The sequence below is a fragment of the Peromyscus leucopus genome, chromosome 7, assembly GCF_004664715.2.
Source record: "Peromyscus leucopus breed LL Stock chromosome 7, UCI_PerLeu_2.1, whole genome shotgun sequence".
NCBI lineage: Eukaryota > Metazoa > Chordata > Mammalia > Rodentia > Cricetidae > Peromyscus > Peromyscus leucopus.
The window spans coordinates 24,711,157-24,727,644 of NC_051069.1; the positions used below are offsets into that span (position 1 = coordinate 24,711,157).

Genomic DNA, 16,488 nt, shown 5'->3' on the forward strand with positions numbered 1-16,488 from the left:
AGTTTTGTTGATAGCCACTAATGCATTATTATATTTTCTTGATTTTACACATTGTTGTACAGATGATCATGCAGTTGTTACTGCTGTCTGAAACTGCCTGGAGGATGTGTGAGATCTCCAGGTACTAACATCTGCAACTTTTCTGTAACTCTTAAATTATTGCAATCATTTGGATGGTGATTGTCCCCAAGGCACATTTGTTAAAGGTTTGGGCCCCAAGTTGGTGTGACTAGTAATTAATGAAGCCCTTGAGAGGTTAGAGCCTTGGATTGTTACTGTTGTGACAAGAAATACTAACTTGAACAGGGTATATTGGGCTGGGGAAATGGTTCAGTGGTTAAAGAGTTTGTCATGCAAGTGTGAAAACCAGAGTTCAAAATACCCAGGCTGCAAGTAAATGCCGGGCGGGCATGGTGGCACATCTGTAATTTCAGGCTCAGAAGGCAGATACAGGGAATCTCTAGAGCAAGCTCGCTAGCTAAAGTAGATCTGTCGGTGAGCCCTGTATTTGATCGAGACACCCTGCCTCAGTGAATAAGCTGGTAAGAGCAATTGAGGCAATACTGAAGACATCAACCTTGGTCCTCAAATGTGTGCCACATGCAAATGCACTTTCATGCATGCATTAAAAGAAAAGAAGAATAAAGACAGAAATATTTCCTTGGCTCATGGTTTCAGGCCAAGGTTGGCTGCTTCCGTTGATCTGGGAGCCAAGGATGTGGGAAGGTCATCACAGAGGCTAGACGGTGCAGCAGGGAAGCTGCTTACCCCATGGTGGTCAGGAAACAGAAAGACAGACAGAGAGAGAAGGGGTCAGGGCCAGCTATACCTTTCAAACCTTGTCTCACTTCCCTACTTGCTCTAACCTTGATGACCCAAACCTTCTATTAAGAAGGTCACTGATCAGTGGACCAATCCACTGATGAAGGTAAAGCCCTCATGATCCAATTGTTTCCCCAAAGCCCACCGTCTGGCAACAAGCATTTAATCCAGGAGTTTGGTATTCAAATCCTAGCAGGCCTTGTAGGTCTATGAGCCATTGGAGGAATGTTCTTTAAGGAAGCAGTGAGACCCGGGTTCTTCTTGTTGCTTCTTTGGTTTGCTGACCAGGAGGTGAGACATTCATCTGGTCACACACTCCCTGCCAATGCCATCTTGTACCCCACCAGAGACCAAAAGTATGGTGATATTTTATTTTTGCTGAAATGTGATTTTATTTGTATGTTAATAAATAAAGTTGCCTGGGGGTCAGAGCTAACAGCAAGTCATAGCAGAAGTCTGCAGTGGTAGCTCACACCCTTAATCGGATCACATGCAGGCAGAGTCTGTGTGTTCAAGGACATAGCCAGCTTGGAGACACATGCCTTTAATCTTAATACCAACCATAGAGACCTGGAGGTCTGTATAGACAGGCAATGACGAGGAGGTCATGTGGTTGCGTTTACAACCAATGAGAAGGCAGAACAGAAAGTCAATAAAAAGACAGGCATACAGGAAGTAGGTCTCTTTCTCAGGGGAATGATGCAGTGCATCAGGTGGTAAGAAGGTGTTCTCAGCTTTTGGCTACTGCTCTCTGGTCTCTGGCTTTTAACTTTGCATTTGGCTCTGTGTTTCTTTATTTAATAAAGCCGTTTAGAATTACATCTACACAACAGCAAGGGCTTCTCCTGACCATCAACTAGACTCTCCTAAGCTTTAGTCCAAAGGACCCTTTTCTTTTTGTAAGCTAATTGTCTCAGGCATTTTGTAATACTGACAGAGAGCTGATTACTGCAGTCATTTGGATGTTAAAATATGTTAAGAATCTTATCAAATGGAGAAAAAAAAAAAAACAGCTCTCCACAAAGTGATCCAAGTTTTCATGTCATCTACCAAACAGTCCTCAAACATTTCATCATGTCCACATACACACACACTGGTGTTGCCATCTGTATCATCCCAAATTACCATCAATTCGTGGATATAATCCCACGACTTTAAGCTTTTCATTCTGTTTCGTCTATATTCTATTTTCCACCAATAAGTGTCACATAACTGGTTTTGTTTCATTATTTTTAAAGCATGACATTTTGTTTTGGGAGTTAAACCTAGCTCTCATAAATGCTAGGCAAGCATTCTACCATTGAGCTATGTCCTTAGCCTTATTAAAAAGAAAAATATAGCCCAGACTGGCATCAAACTCATATTTCCAAGGTTGGCTCTCAATTCCTGATCATTCTGCCTCCACTTCCTGAGTGCTGGGGTTACAGGCATATACCCCCAATACCTGGCTCTGGATATCTTATCTTCTAAGATAAAGTATTTTTTTTATAAAAAAGATTTATTTTTATTTTTTTAATTCATATGTGCCTGTAACTTCAGCACTGGCAGTTGAGGGTGGAGACAGAGGAGGATTCTGCGGAGCTTACTGGACCGTTCAGTCTAACTGGAATAACGAACTCCATGTTCAGTTAGAAATTGTCTCAAAAAAAAGTGAGTTGAAGAATGAGAGAGGAAGACAGGTAACGTGAACCTGTGGCCTTCATACACCATGCACAAGTCTATGCACGTAGACATCCAACACACACACACACACACACACACACACACACACAGAGAGAGAGAGAGAGAGAGAGAGAGAGAGAGAGAGAGAGAGATATCTAACAGTGTCCTCACTAGAGCATCGACTGCTACCTTATCACAAAAAGGTGGACACAATTCACATAATCATTCAGCACCAACTATGGTGGCACCAGTCACTATCGACAACCCCTGAAAGTAGAGGAGAAAACCCCTGGTGCAAATGAATGAGTCATATCTAAACTCTATTCCCTTATCATTACCCATGAGGACACTACTGTCATTTTGTTTGAGATGATACTTTATCGTATGGGACACTCTCATGCATTTGGGGATGTTCATCTTTCTTTGCTTCTTGCTCTACATGCCCTAAGATTCCCACACAGATAACCAGATCTCACCTTTTGCTGAGAACCTGTAGTCTAGATGATGAGATCTCAGGAGGAAACAACCTTTAATAAAACTGTTTTGGTAGAAGGGTGGAAGTGATATTTGAGATAATTATGAGTGAGAGAGAATGGGAATGGAAGAAGATGAAAGATCCAAACAGAAGTTCTTAACACTAAAGAATCCTTTCAGATCCATAAATTCACTACCAAGGGCACAAGCTAAGGCTTGGGGTTTGTACTATTCCCTTTCAGAGACATTACCACGAAAATAGTAGAAAATCTAATGCTGGGTGTGACCTATGGGTGTATGTGTGGGCAATACAAACTCTGAGAACACAATCTCTGTGTAAGAAAGGGGAAAGATAATAGACCAAGCCTGAGCATCATCACAGAGTGATGAGGCAGAAACAGAAAATGTAAAGCAGAAACAGGAGTTTAGAGGGAAAAACTGGTAGAGGAGTCTTAATCTGGAAGTCAATTAGGGAGCTAGAAGTTCAGATTAAAGAGCTCTTCAAGAACCCAATGAGAGTAGAATTGAGAAAATATGGAAGGTCAGCTGAAAGGTATATAATAGAGGAATAAAAACATCAGTATCTACATATCTATACTTTTAAAAGATAATTTATTTATATTTTTGGTATATCTGTTTGCCTTCATATATGTATGTGCACCCTGTAAGTACAGTACCCTCAGATGCCAGAAGATGGATCTGTTTGAACTAGGGCTATTGACAATAATAAGTCACCATGTGAATGCTAGGAATTAAACCCAGGTCCTCTACATGAGCTTTTAACAGCAGAGCCATTTCCTCAGCATTCAATATCTATATTTAGTAGAAATCCCAGCAAAGTAAGGGGGAAAAAAACTCAAAGGAACAGAGAGCAATTCATTATTTTCAAGTATATATGAAGATGAAAAGTAGCTTACATACTGAGTCACAAAGGAAATCTGGACAACTTGCAAATTCCTCATTTAAATGTAAATAAGAATGAAAATGCAAAATATTTGACAATGGATAATAATGAAAGCACTTTATACTGAGCCTTGTACATACCACCAAATTATATCAGGAAAGAAATAGATATATGTAAATTCTGTTATAAAGTAGCAATGAGAAAAAGATTCAATGGTGCTGGCTTTGGCAGCACGTATACTAAACTGGGAATGAGGCAGGAGATTTGCATGGCCTCCATGCAAGGAAAAAAGACTAAATAAAACTAGTTACCCAAGTCAAGGTTGGAAAACAACACAGTGAACCTGGGAAGAATGGAAATCAGGAGGTCGTGACTAGGACAAGATACTAATAGCAGATAAAATGATAAGAAACAATGAAAGTGGTCAATAGAATAAAAGCTGATTCTCAGAGAAAGAAGGAAAAAGATGAGCAATTCTGAAGTAAAATTGAAAATCAAACAATTATACAGGTAATTGGGGTGTAACAAAAGGGTCTACCACATCTGACGTAGGAAGATTATTGTTTTAGTCATGAGAGAAAATTGGAATAGCTTCATGTTAACAATTTGCAAAGTTTGACACGGAGGATATATTTTTGAGGCATATCACTGCAAAACTAATCAGAGGAGAAAATAAAAAGAACCAAATTAAAAAAAAAACAACACACCAAACCCACGACAGATAATGAATCTGTGTGTGGCAAGCTCCTTCCAGAGTGCAGCCATGGAAAGAGAGGACAAGTGACTTCTACAATGGAGAAATCTGGGCACCCCTTCAGCCAGGTGATAAACCTTGGAATTGAGGGGGGGCAGAAAGATGTGGGAGCTAGCAGGAAATGGGGGGAAGGGGCCTCTCACTCTGGAGCTATTGAGTCTCTTTTCATAATGTGTCAAGGCTTTTTAAAATGTGTTGAATTTTTAATTTTTATTTTATTTACACATACATTATCTTTTCTCTTTTTTCCTTATAGGTCCTTTGCATTCTGGCTCCCACTTCAGTGTTTTTATGGGATTCCTGAGTGTGCAAACAAGTGGGTCTCTGTGCTCTGTGTGAGTCTTGTGCCTCTTCTTAGCCCTTTCCCTTCTGTTGGTTTGTTTTGTCTTATTCCAGTGTGTTAGTTTATCTTTTAATTTTTTGTATTATTATCCTTTAGAAGCCTGTTTGTTTTCTAATGAGAGACAGGAAGGGGATGGATCTGGATGGGTGGGGAGGTGGGGAGGAACTGGGAGGAGTAGAGGGAGGGGAAACCGTGATCAGAATATATTGTGTGAGAAAAAGTGTTTTAAATTAAAAAAAAAAAAAAGAATTTCAGCATGACAAACACAATCTGCTGCAAGGTCACACAGAGTCAATCTACCTTTTGTAAAGCAAGCTTTCACATGGGGACGTTTACAGTCAGCTATAAACCACACTCAAGGCCTAAGTTCCCGTGACCTTCAAGGAGGCCTTACCCCTTTCCCACATGGAAAACTTCAACTTGCTGGGAGTCTTTTTGAAAAGAGACTATACACTTGGTTTACAGTGAAGACGTCGTTGCCCTCTTGTGTAGCTCTTGTTAGTTACTATATCTATAATCATATCCAACAAGGCACCCTATGATCTCACTGAGCAAAAAACAAGGGGAGACAAATCTCTTAAAACTCCTTCACAACCACCGAAATCTTATATATGGCCATTCTTAAGACATTCAGGGAGTCTCTCTCTTGAGAAGTTCATACTCACACTCAGGTACACACTAAGCCCCTGTCTTTCTGTTAATAATCATGCTTGAATCTGTGTTGAAATCTTTTTGAAGGGTTATTTTATTTTTAGTTATGTGCACCGTAGGCATCTCTGTTGGGCATGTGCCCTCTGTGCTGGTGCCCTCAGAGGGCAGAGGCTTCAGATCCCTGTGGAACCGGAGATACAGACAGTTGTGAGTCACCTGTCCTGGGTGCTAGGAATCAAACTAGGTTCCTCTGCAAGAGCAGTAAGTGCTCTCCACCCCTGAGCCATCTCTCCAGCCCCTGAATGTCTTTCTTTAAGAACTCCAACTCTGCTTCACACTGACTGAGTTCTTTCCTGCAGTAGAGTCGAGAATCCCATCTTCCTCCCAGTAGAGGTCTCTGAGGAGAATTCCTCAGCCTAGGGCTGTGTCTCCAGTTCCTGCTCTGGGTACCCCTGACAGGACAGTGATTTACCTCACATTAGGATGTGAGGAAAAGGGCACTTTGCTTCTCTCGCGTTCTTTCTCCGAGCCTTATAAATCCAGTCTAATGCAGAGAAGAGCACCAGACAAATCCCTCTTGAGGGACAGCCCTCATAAAATGCCTGACCAACCCTTTTCAAAAGAAGTCATCAAAGGGGGGGAGGGGGAAGCCTGCAGGGTGGCTCTTCCCCTTCTCTGCTTCTCGGCCACCGTAATGTGAACTGCTGTGCTCTGCCACACTCTCTCTGCCACGATGGACCCGAACCTCTAAAACTACGAGCAGACACAAACCTTTTCTCATGGTGTCTCGGTCAGACATCTGCCACAGTGATGGAAACACATTTCAAAAGGACTCTCACTAGTGTTTCACACCATCGTTTGTTGCACTGAAGTTAAATATTTTAACCTAGCTAATTATCACCATTTCTTCATGTCCTCCTCCATGGCCCCAGTTCAAGAACTTGGTTAAAGTCTTTCTTGGGCAGAGGAAGTGTGAATTCCAGAGCCACCAACAGCTGCTTGAGGCTTTCCCAAGCCATAAACCTGCAATTTTCTAGGAATCTCCCCAGAAATCCTGTCTGCAGGGAAAGGACTGGTGGCTCCTGGTTCCACCTTGTCAGACTGTGATTCTATTCAAGGTGTCTCCAGAGCCACCTTATGGACCGCTCATAGAGAGACAGGTAGAGGGAGGGTTTCTTAGCAACCTCTTGAGGTGTGTAACTTGAGTTGCCAAAATGGTATCTGTGGCTAATACCAAGACAATGAGTTACTCACTCCCACTGGAAGAGCCTGTCTTATTTTCTCATACTTTCTCTTGGGAAGCACATACCGCCACTTGGATGGGGTTTTCTCTTCTCTCAACCCTGAAGCCTATATTAAAATCCCTTCAATAACATTTCCAACTCTGCTCCACTCTGTCTCTTAGTCCTGAGATTCTTTTCAGTGTTGAAGCTATTTAGTTCTAGGTTGGCCTGGGCCAAGGTCCCTAAAAATCTAGGGGAGCCCCCCAGTGTGTGGCAGTGTGGAGCTGTATTTCTGTCCTCTGACAGCTGACAAGACTACCCAAAGTTCACACTTATTTCAAGAAAAACAAGGGCTCTATGCTTTCTTTTCTCTTTCCTTTCTTTCATTTTTTTCTTTTAACTATTCTATTTCTTCGTGTCTGCTGCTCTATTTAAGGCTGCTTATTTCTCCTTAAGCCAGTTTTGGCATTGTCTATTTTTTTTTAAAAGCTGACTTTTCTACTTGTTTAAAATTTGCTGGTTAATGTGTTTTATAATGTCCCAGTCCCCCTCCCCTTCCCACGCATGCTGTGTGTCCCTTCCTCCATCCCCACATCTTTCTCTTTCTCAATTAGTTAAGAGAATTTGATTTCATTTTTTTCAACGATTCTCATTTCAGCTTTGCCAACCACTTACCCCACCTCCTTGTACAAAGCACAGCTGGCCTTTGTCCCTGACTCCCAACACAGCACTCCTAAGGGTAAGACATGAGGATCGCGTGATATTCGTAGGGAACCGTTTGGTTATGCTTAAGTTTACACTAAAGACTGACCTAGTCCGGGGCCCCAACGCTGCCAAAGATGGGATTATAAAATAAGAACATTCTGTCACACTCCAGGGGGAGGAAGAATAATGAAGACTAAATGATTAAAAACTCCCCAGCAGTGAAATGTGGGAGCAAACGGGTTGGTTAACGCCCTTACATTCTAGAAGAGTCACAGGAGGTGTGGGTGACCCTCCTCCTCACCCCTCACCCCGTGTGTCCTTGCATTTGGTTGTTCATTTTTGCGTCACTGATGGTAAACCCTAATGGTAGCTAGGATGCTTACCTGAGGGTCCTGAGCTGGCCGGTGAAACCATCCCAATGCGAAGCACCCCTCTCACTTCAAAGGGAGCAGGGGACAGTGCATGCTGGAGCCAGCTAGGAGTGACGGCGACCCAGGGACGCAGATTCAGGTTGTCCGGAATACTGTGTTCCAATGTGGGAAAGGTTTCATAATGGGTTTTATATCTACAGAACGAGAGCAAGGCACAAATCAAAGTATTTTCCAATACCTCAGTGGGAAGGCTGGGTAGGAGCGGGACAGCGAAGCAACCAAACTCTGTTGCACTCCCAGATGCTCTCCGATGAGAAATTCTTAGTGTTGGTTGATGGAAGCGAGTGGTCTGCTAAGTTAATATATTCCAGAGATTTTTTTTTAACCTGGCAATCAAAAGAGCATTAAGTCAGACACAGGTGGGCAGTGAGTGTCTATTAAGGGGACTTAAACTAGTCTAAGATTATCTTGGCTCTGATTGGCAATGTTCCAACTCGTCACAGTCACGGAATTCTAATCAGTCAATTGGCCTGGTAGACTCTTTAGACATATGCGTGCCTTGCCCCCCACGCTGCCCCCGGAAACTTCAGTTCACACTAACACAAAGAGAGGGAGTTTGGATATCTCAGTGTCCAGCAGGTAGGTCAGACATGTTGGATGGCCTTGTGCATTTGCACCTGTGGTGAAAAGTGCTGGCGATCTTGTGACAGGGAGTCTTTACCTGAGGACAAGGCTGGGGTGGCGTGTCTATGCTGAGTGACTGTCAGAGCCACAATTCAGTGGCTCTCTTGTATGTCCACTTAGTGTCAGTGACCTCAGAGCTGTCTGGTAAATGACACACTTGGTGTCAGAAGAAAACCTGTACTCTTATCTGTTCCTTTTTGGAAATTTCTTGCTAACTGGTTGGGATTGTCTGTGTCCTGGTTCCTTTCTCCCCTGCCACTGTCTATTGATTCTTTCATTATTGACAAAGGGTCTCATGTATGGGTGGCTTGCCCATATGTCTGTGTACCACTTGCATGCAGTCCCTGTGCAAGCCAGAAGACGGTGTCAGATCCTCTGAGAATGGAGTTAAAGATGACTGTGACCTGCAACGTGGGTGCTGGAAATCAAACCTATGTCCTCTGGAAGAGCAGCCAGTGCTCTTAACCACTGAGCCAACTCCCCAGAAGCTATTTAATTTTTAAAAGGATGTTCATTATTTTTTTTGAGGATTTCATTTGTGGGTACTATAATTACATCATTTGCACCTCTTTCTTTTTCTTCTCCAACTCCTCCTATGCCTCCCCTTTCCCTCTCCTATTCATGACCTCTTATTTTTGTTTTTACACACACACACACACACACACACACACACACACACACACACACACAGCCTGCTGAGTCCATTTAGCATTGCTCCTATGTGTATATGTTGATGATTTAGGATTGGATAACCTCTCTAGGGCCTTTTCCCTAAAGAAGACTGATTCTTCTCCTCCTGGCAGCCATTGATGAATTATCTGCTGCTCTTCATCTAGGGGCAGGGCCTTGTGAGATTTTTTCTCCATCCATACTGGCATGGTCTTGTTTAGGTGACCCTGTTTTTGAGATGGAATCATTCTGGAAGTTAGCCTCACCCTGAAGCGAGGAAGCAAAGGGTATTCGGTAAAAGAACTGAGCTGCCGGCAGCACACAAGATGGGAAGGAAGGCAGGTCAGGAACCTCTCCATGTCTGAGACGCTAGCTGTGACAGTGCATTCACACCTTTGCACTCTAGAAACCCTGTGCCTGGTCAATCAAAAGTGCCTCTTTAGCTTATCCTGTTCTGTTGGGGACAATCCAAGCCCTTTTGTTGGTGCGAATCAACCACTTTCCAGATGAAGCCTGAAATCATGGTAATTATGTAAAATTTGATTTTTTTTAAAAAAAGAAGTTCACTCTTGTAGTCCAAGGTGTCTTGGGACTTGTTATGTAGCCTAAGCGTGGCTCTAGTACACGAGGTTCCTCCTGCCACAGCCTCAAAGGGCCGAGATGATAGGTTTGACCCACTTTTCTTGGTTCTAAATTTTTAGTGTTTTGAAAACATTGAGCAAACACAGAGGACAGTGAGGAGCAAATGCTGATAGGCCTCCTAATTAGATGTCTCCTAGTCTTTCGTAGTCACCTTTCTGTTGCATTAAAGAGACACCATGACCCAGGCAACTCTTATAAAGGAAAGCATTTAATTGGGAGCTTGCTTACAGTTTCAGAGGTTTAGTCCATTATTATCATGGTGGGGAGCATGATGGTACCTATGCGCTGGAGCATTGGCTGAGAGATTTACATCCGGATCCACATATAGGCTGAGAGACAGAGATACTGTGTATGGCATGGGCTTTTGAAACTTCAAAGCCCACATCTGGTGATAGACTTTCTCCACCAAGCCATAACCATACCAACAAGGCCACACCTATATGAGCCTCTGGGTCTATTCTTATTGAAAACATCACATGTACTATTCTGCACTGTTTTACTGGTTGTGAACATGAATTCTCAACAAGTGGGTTTCTAAAGACTCACAGGTTGACAAACTGACTGGATTTATAACTTTCAAATTTATAAAAGTGTTTAGAGGAAGAGATTTTTAAACTGTAAAATCTCTCATTCTTGATTTAACAATTTAAGATTTAGAGATGAAAAGGAATCCTAAGAAAATATTATAAACAGATTTACTGGGCCAAGCCCCTGGGCAGGACTGTCCATGGAAGTGGCAATGTCCATCTGCATATGGCACTTTTATTTTCCCAGTAAACTTAACAGTTTTGTGTTATAGGCAATAAGAAATGTACAGTTCTTCTTGGGCCTCAAGTGTTCTCTAGCCCCATAAGGCAGCTTTAAAAAGATTTTCAAAGTATTTACTGTTCATATTCCATTCCAATTCCATTCCTTTGGTGTTGGCAGGGTTCTTGTCTGATTTTTTCTACCTGCTTCTAGAAAGCTCAGGACTCCAGCTTTCCTAAATAAGGCACAGCTCATGTATTTGTGAGTTAGAGGGACAATTTCTGCAACTCTTGAAGGATGTGCTTCAGTGAGTAGGAGGAGGAGGAGATGGAGCAGGTGTAAGGCACAAAGACCTCGGAGACCAAACCGCGCTCGGTGAAGGTGGCAGTGTACGTACCTGCAGAGGCGGCATTTGAAGCTGGACAGTAGATCGACATTAGCTTCCAGTATACACTCCTTGGCTCTTTATCCTAAGCGTTTCTAGCCTGAGGCGCCTGCCTACCACACAGATAAAGACACAGCCCACACTGGCCACCAGCTTTGATGAGATGACCTTAGTTGAAATACATGTTCTGCTACACAGAGCGTGGCCTTCCCCACCCCATCAATGGGTCAGCTTCCAGCTTCCTCATTACCTACAGCTAACAGCAGTATTGTGTCATCCACATCATCACAAGTATGATACAGTAAGATATATTGAGGTAGTAAGAGAGAGATCACATTTACATAATTTTGATTGTAATATATTGTTAGCAGTGTAATATAATGTAATATATTGTTAGTAGTGTCCAATTGATCATTAGCTGTTTTGGTTGGTATCTTACTGTGTCTGGTTTACAAAACAGACTTTAATATGGGTATGAATGCATGCACATGAAAACAAATAGATGTTCTTTAGCTTATGGTGGATTTACATCTCAACAAACCCATTGCAAACTGAAAAATATCATGAGACATAAATATACTGATTATAACTAACTTGTCAAGTGTCCAAGCTTAGCAGCACGATGTATTGCAGAGCATTGGCTTCATCCCTCCCTTTTCTTCTTCTTTTAAAAAAGTATTTATTTGCTAATATATGCGTGTATGTTTATGTGTGATATATGCGTGTCTGTGGAGGCCAGAGACATGAAATCCCCCTGGATCTGGAGTTATAGGTGGCTCTAAAATGCCTGAGGTGGGTGCCAGGATTCAAACTCTGGTCCTCTGTAAGAGCAGCATGCATGTTTACCTACCAATCCATCTCTCCATCCCCTCCCCCCCACCTTTTTTGAGATGGGGTCTCACTGTATGGCCCTGGCAGGCCTGGAACTCACATTACAGAGGAGGCTGGCCTTGAGTACATAGAAATCAACCTGTTTTTGCTTTCCAAGTGCTGAGACTTTTTTTTTTTAAAGAATCACTTTTATTTGTTATTATTACCCCATGTGTGTGAGGGCAGGTGCATGTGTGCCAAGACATTCGTGTGGTGGGCAGAGGACGACGTTTCAGTGCCTGTTCACTCCCTTCCACTGCAGATTCCACGGATCAAACTCAGCTCGCCAGGCTTGTTCAGCAAGTGCTTTTACCCACAGGGCCATCTCACTGGTCCAGGATTCCCCTCTGAGTGTGAGCATGACACTGCACAAGAGAGTATTGTACTGCATGTGGCCCAGGAAATGGTTTCCAAATTCAAAGTATGGTCTTCTCGGAATGGGTATTGCTGTCCACGATCATAAAATCTAAAACTCGTAGGAAGAAGCATGGTGCCAGGGGGCTGCTGGGATAGAAGGAGTAGATACTTGTCCTGGTTTCAGACACTCCCTAGATGTCTGGGAACATAAACCCCACAGAGAAGGTGGGGACAGTGTTTGGAAAGTTGTTCAAGTCCTCCGATTCCAGAGGCCTCACTGGGTTCTCACCTGGAGGTCTATTACCTGAAAGAGACATGAGAACTGGAGGCTGGGTGGATGGCTCGGCAGTTAAGAGCATTTGCTGAGCAAGCATGAGGACCCGACTTTGAATCTTCAGTATCCACATTAAAAAAAAAAAAAAAATCCAGGGATGGCTGTACCTGTAACCCCAACACTGTGGGGTACAGAGACAGGAGGTTGGCCGGGATGTGTTGCCTGGCGCAAGCTTAGGTGACATACTCTGTCTCATGGGAATAAGACAGTGATAGTGTAGAGTAGGGCACTGGCATCCTCCTCCGATCTTCTCCTGGATGCAACATACACACATGCTGGTGAAACTGTACACACATAAGCATCTACACACACACACACACACACACACACACACACACACACACACACACGTTGGATTAACGTGTGTTCGTGTGATGGCATAACTGTGCGTGCAAATGTATCTCCCACATACATACATATTGTGTGTATAGATGCTGGTGTAACTTCACACCCATATGCAAGATCCGCCCCACCCACAAAAGAAACCACAGTACTTTCTATCATGTTGCAACTGTTTCAGATTACAGCTGGCTGTGGTTGTACATGCCTGTAACTCAGGAAGCTGAGCAGGGGAAGCTTTCCATGAATTCAAGACTGGCATGGGCTTCAGAGTGAGACCTTGTCTTGATCTGCCCTGCCCCCAAAAGCCGTTTACTCTCACCACTATTTGAAATCACAGTAATTAGACGCACCACTAGACATTACTATGCAACATTTTAAATAGCAAAGGCATACGTGTAGCAGGAATCTTAAAAGTACTTATCAAACCCGAGGCCAGTTATCGGGGTCAATGCTGGTAGATCAAAGAGACAGAACAAGCCACAGCTATCTCACCTTGCCAATTCCTCAGCTGGTCCTGTTTCCTCAGACTGAAAGCTTCTGTGTCCTCATCCCAATAGCTCTCAGCTGAACTGCTGCTTAAAAGCCTGAATGCTTAACCAGCCACATGCTTAACCAGCCAAATGCTTAACCAGCCAAATGCCTCTAGTTTCTGGTCCTCAAGCCTTATATACCTTTCTGCTTTCTACCATCACTCCCTAGGATTAAAGGCTTGCTTCCTGGGATTAAAGGCGTGAGTCACCATGCCTGGCTGTTTCCAATGTGGCCTTGAACTCAGAGATCCCAGATGGATTTCTGCCTCTGGAATGCTAGGATTAAAGGCGTGTGCTATCACTGCCTAACTAGTGGCTTTTCTGTTCTCTGACCCCAGATAAGTTTATTAAGGTACACAATATTTTGGGGAACACAATACCACCACACATACGTTCCCATGGCCGTAAGTAAAATAGTTTGAAAACTCTACTTCAATGTAATTACTTCCTTTTGTAATCCTACATATTTTAATTCATACATTTAAGAACACTGTTTTGGGGTGGGAGACCACAGGTCACAAGAGTTCCATGTACCAAATCAACAGAACATTCAAGACCTCTTCCTTAGCGTCCACTGTATCTTTCTACCAACTGTGATAAATATAAGGTCCCATTTACAAGTCAATCCCTGTCCCCAAATTTACAGCTGGAGCAATTTTTTTTCTCATTTAAATCTTGTTCTCAGACAAAAGTAGAGCAGATCGCAATGACAGTCTTAGCTGTAGACTATTCTATAGAATGGGCTAGCTTCAAGAACATATGCTTTCTTTTCCTTTTAGATTGTTTTTAAGTGTATGAGTGTTTGCCTACATGTACACATGTGTACCATGTGTGTACCTGGTACCCACAGAGGCTAGAAGAGAGTATTGGTTCCCCTGGAACTAGAGTTACAGACAGTTGTAAGCTGCAATGTGGGTGTTAGAAAATGAACCAGGGCCCTCTTGCAAGAACAGCAACTGCTTTCCACCTCTGAGCCCTTTCTCCAGTCCCAATACATATTTCCTTTAAAGTTTTGTTTTCTGTAAAGTCTCTTCTATTTCCCTTTACAGGGAGATCCATGCACCCCCCTTTATCTCTCCTTGTGACCTAGCCTCTCTGGGTCTGAGGATTGTAGCATAGTTATTCTTTACTTTACAGCTAATAGTCACTTATAAGTGAGTATATACCATGTTTGTCTTTCTGAGTCTGGGTTATCTCACTCAGGATGATTTTTTTTTCTAGTTCTATCCATTTGCCTGCAAATGTCATGATGTCACTGTTTTCAACAGTTGAGTAATATGCCATTGTGTAAATGTACCACATTTTTTTTTATCCATTCCTTGGTTGAGGGATATCTAGGCTATTTCCAGTTTCTGAACATTATGAATAAAGCTTCTATGAAAATAGTTGAGCAATTGTCCTTGTGGTAGGATGGATTATCCTTTGGGTATATACCCAGGAGTGATATAGTTGGGTCTTAAGGTGAATCAATTCCCAATTTTCTGAGGAGCTGCCATATTTATTTCCAAAGTGGCTGTACAAGCTTGCACCACCACCAGCAATGGAGGAGTGTTCCCCTTGCTCCACATCCTTGCCAGCACGAACTGTTACTTGTGTTTTTGATCTTAGCCATTCTGACAGGTGTAAGATGGAATCTCTGTTGTTTTGATTTGCATTTCTCTAATGGCTAAGGATGTTGAACATTGCCTTAAGTATTTCTCATTTGAGATTCCTGGAGATGGGTGGGGATGGGAGTAGGTGGGATCAAAGGTGTGTGTGTTGGGGCAGGGATGGAAGTAGAGAGTACTTGGGAGAGACTACTGGACTTCGGAGGTGCTTGAGGGGTGATGGAGAAACCTAGTGTAGTGGAAATTCCTTGGAAACTACGAGGGTGACCCTAGTAAAGTCTCCAGTAATGGGGGGCACCAAACAGGCTATCTGCTGTAACCAGGCAAGGCTTCCAACAGAGGGACTGGAACATCAACCCAACCACAAAACATTTGACCTACAATCTGTCCCACCTGCAAGATGTGCTGGGGAAATGGTAGCTCAGAATTTGGAGTCACCAACCAATGACTGGTCCAACTTGAGGCCCACACCATGAGAGGGAGCCCAAGCCCATGCCTGACACTGCCTGGGTGGCTAGGAACCAGAGGCAGACAGTCTAGAGACCCAGATAGAACAAAACACCACAACTGGAAAAAAAAAAAAAAGTCAATGAAATGATTCCTAATGATATTCTACTATACTAATAGACCAATGCCTAGCCCAATTGTCATCAGAGAGGCTTCATCTAGCAACTGATGGAAGCAGATGCAGAGACCCACAGTCAAACACTAGGTGGAGCCAGGGGATCCCCACAGAAGAGGGGCGGGGGTGGGGGATGAGATGTGGGAGGCGAGTGGGTGGTAAGGATTCCAGGAGCCAGAAGGGTCAAGTTTACCACAAGAAAACCCACAGAATCAACTAAGCAGGGCTCACAGGGGCTCACAGAAACAGAAGCAACAATGATGGAGCTCATATAGGTAAGAGCTAAGTCCTCTGCATTTATGTTATGGTTGTATAGCTTGGTGTTCTTGTCGGACTCCTAACAGTAGGAGTGGGGGCTGTCTCTGACTCTTTGCTTGTGCTTGGGATCCTTTCCCTCCTACTGGGTTGCCCTGTCTATCCTGATATGAGAGTTTGTGTCTAGTCTTATTGTAACTTGTTATGCCATGTTTGATTGATATCCCTGAGAGGCGTGCTCTTTTTGTTTTTGTTTTTGTTGTTGCTTGTTTGTTCTGAAGAGAAACAGGGGAGGGGTGGATCCGGGGGAGAGGGGAGGTGGGAGGAGGAACTGGAAGCAGTGGAGAGAGGGGAAACCTGGGTCTGATGTAATGTATGAGAGAAGAATAAAAATTATTTTCTGCCTAGGAATCCTGTCTTTCTAACACACAGTTTGATTTGAAATGAGCCCCTAAAGGGCTATGAATTGCCCCATGCATCCCCACCCCCATAGTAATGTAAAACATCTGGATAACCCACAGGCTGGTAGTTTTGT

At 43.2% G+C, this 16,488-nt stretch overlaps 2 protein-coding genes across 3 annotated transcripts in view; one reads left to right on the forward strand and one right to left on the reverse strand.

Moving 5' to 3' along the window:
* The window catches only part of LOC114690222 (NXPE family member 4-like), a 28,528-nt gene extending 19,487 nt beyond the window's left edge, over window positions 1-9,041 (reverse strand). Inside the window, 2 exon segments of the mRNA XM_037207524.1 lie at window positions 7,922-8,061; window positions 8,148-9,041. The gene's annotated coding sequence lies outside the window, so the exon portion shown is untranslated.
* A 6,769-nt stretch (window positions 9,042-15,810) lies between these two features.
* Window positions 15,811-16,488, forward strand: part of LOC114690221 (NXPE family member 2-like) — a 47,549-nt gene continuing 46,871 nt past the window's right edge. For both annotated transcript variants that reach the window (XM_037207521.1, XM_037207523.1), the window contains exon 1: window positions 15,811-15,973. The gene's annotated coding sequence lies outside the window, so the exon portion shown is untranslated. The remainder of the gene's footprint in view (window positions 15,974-16,488) is intronic.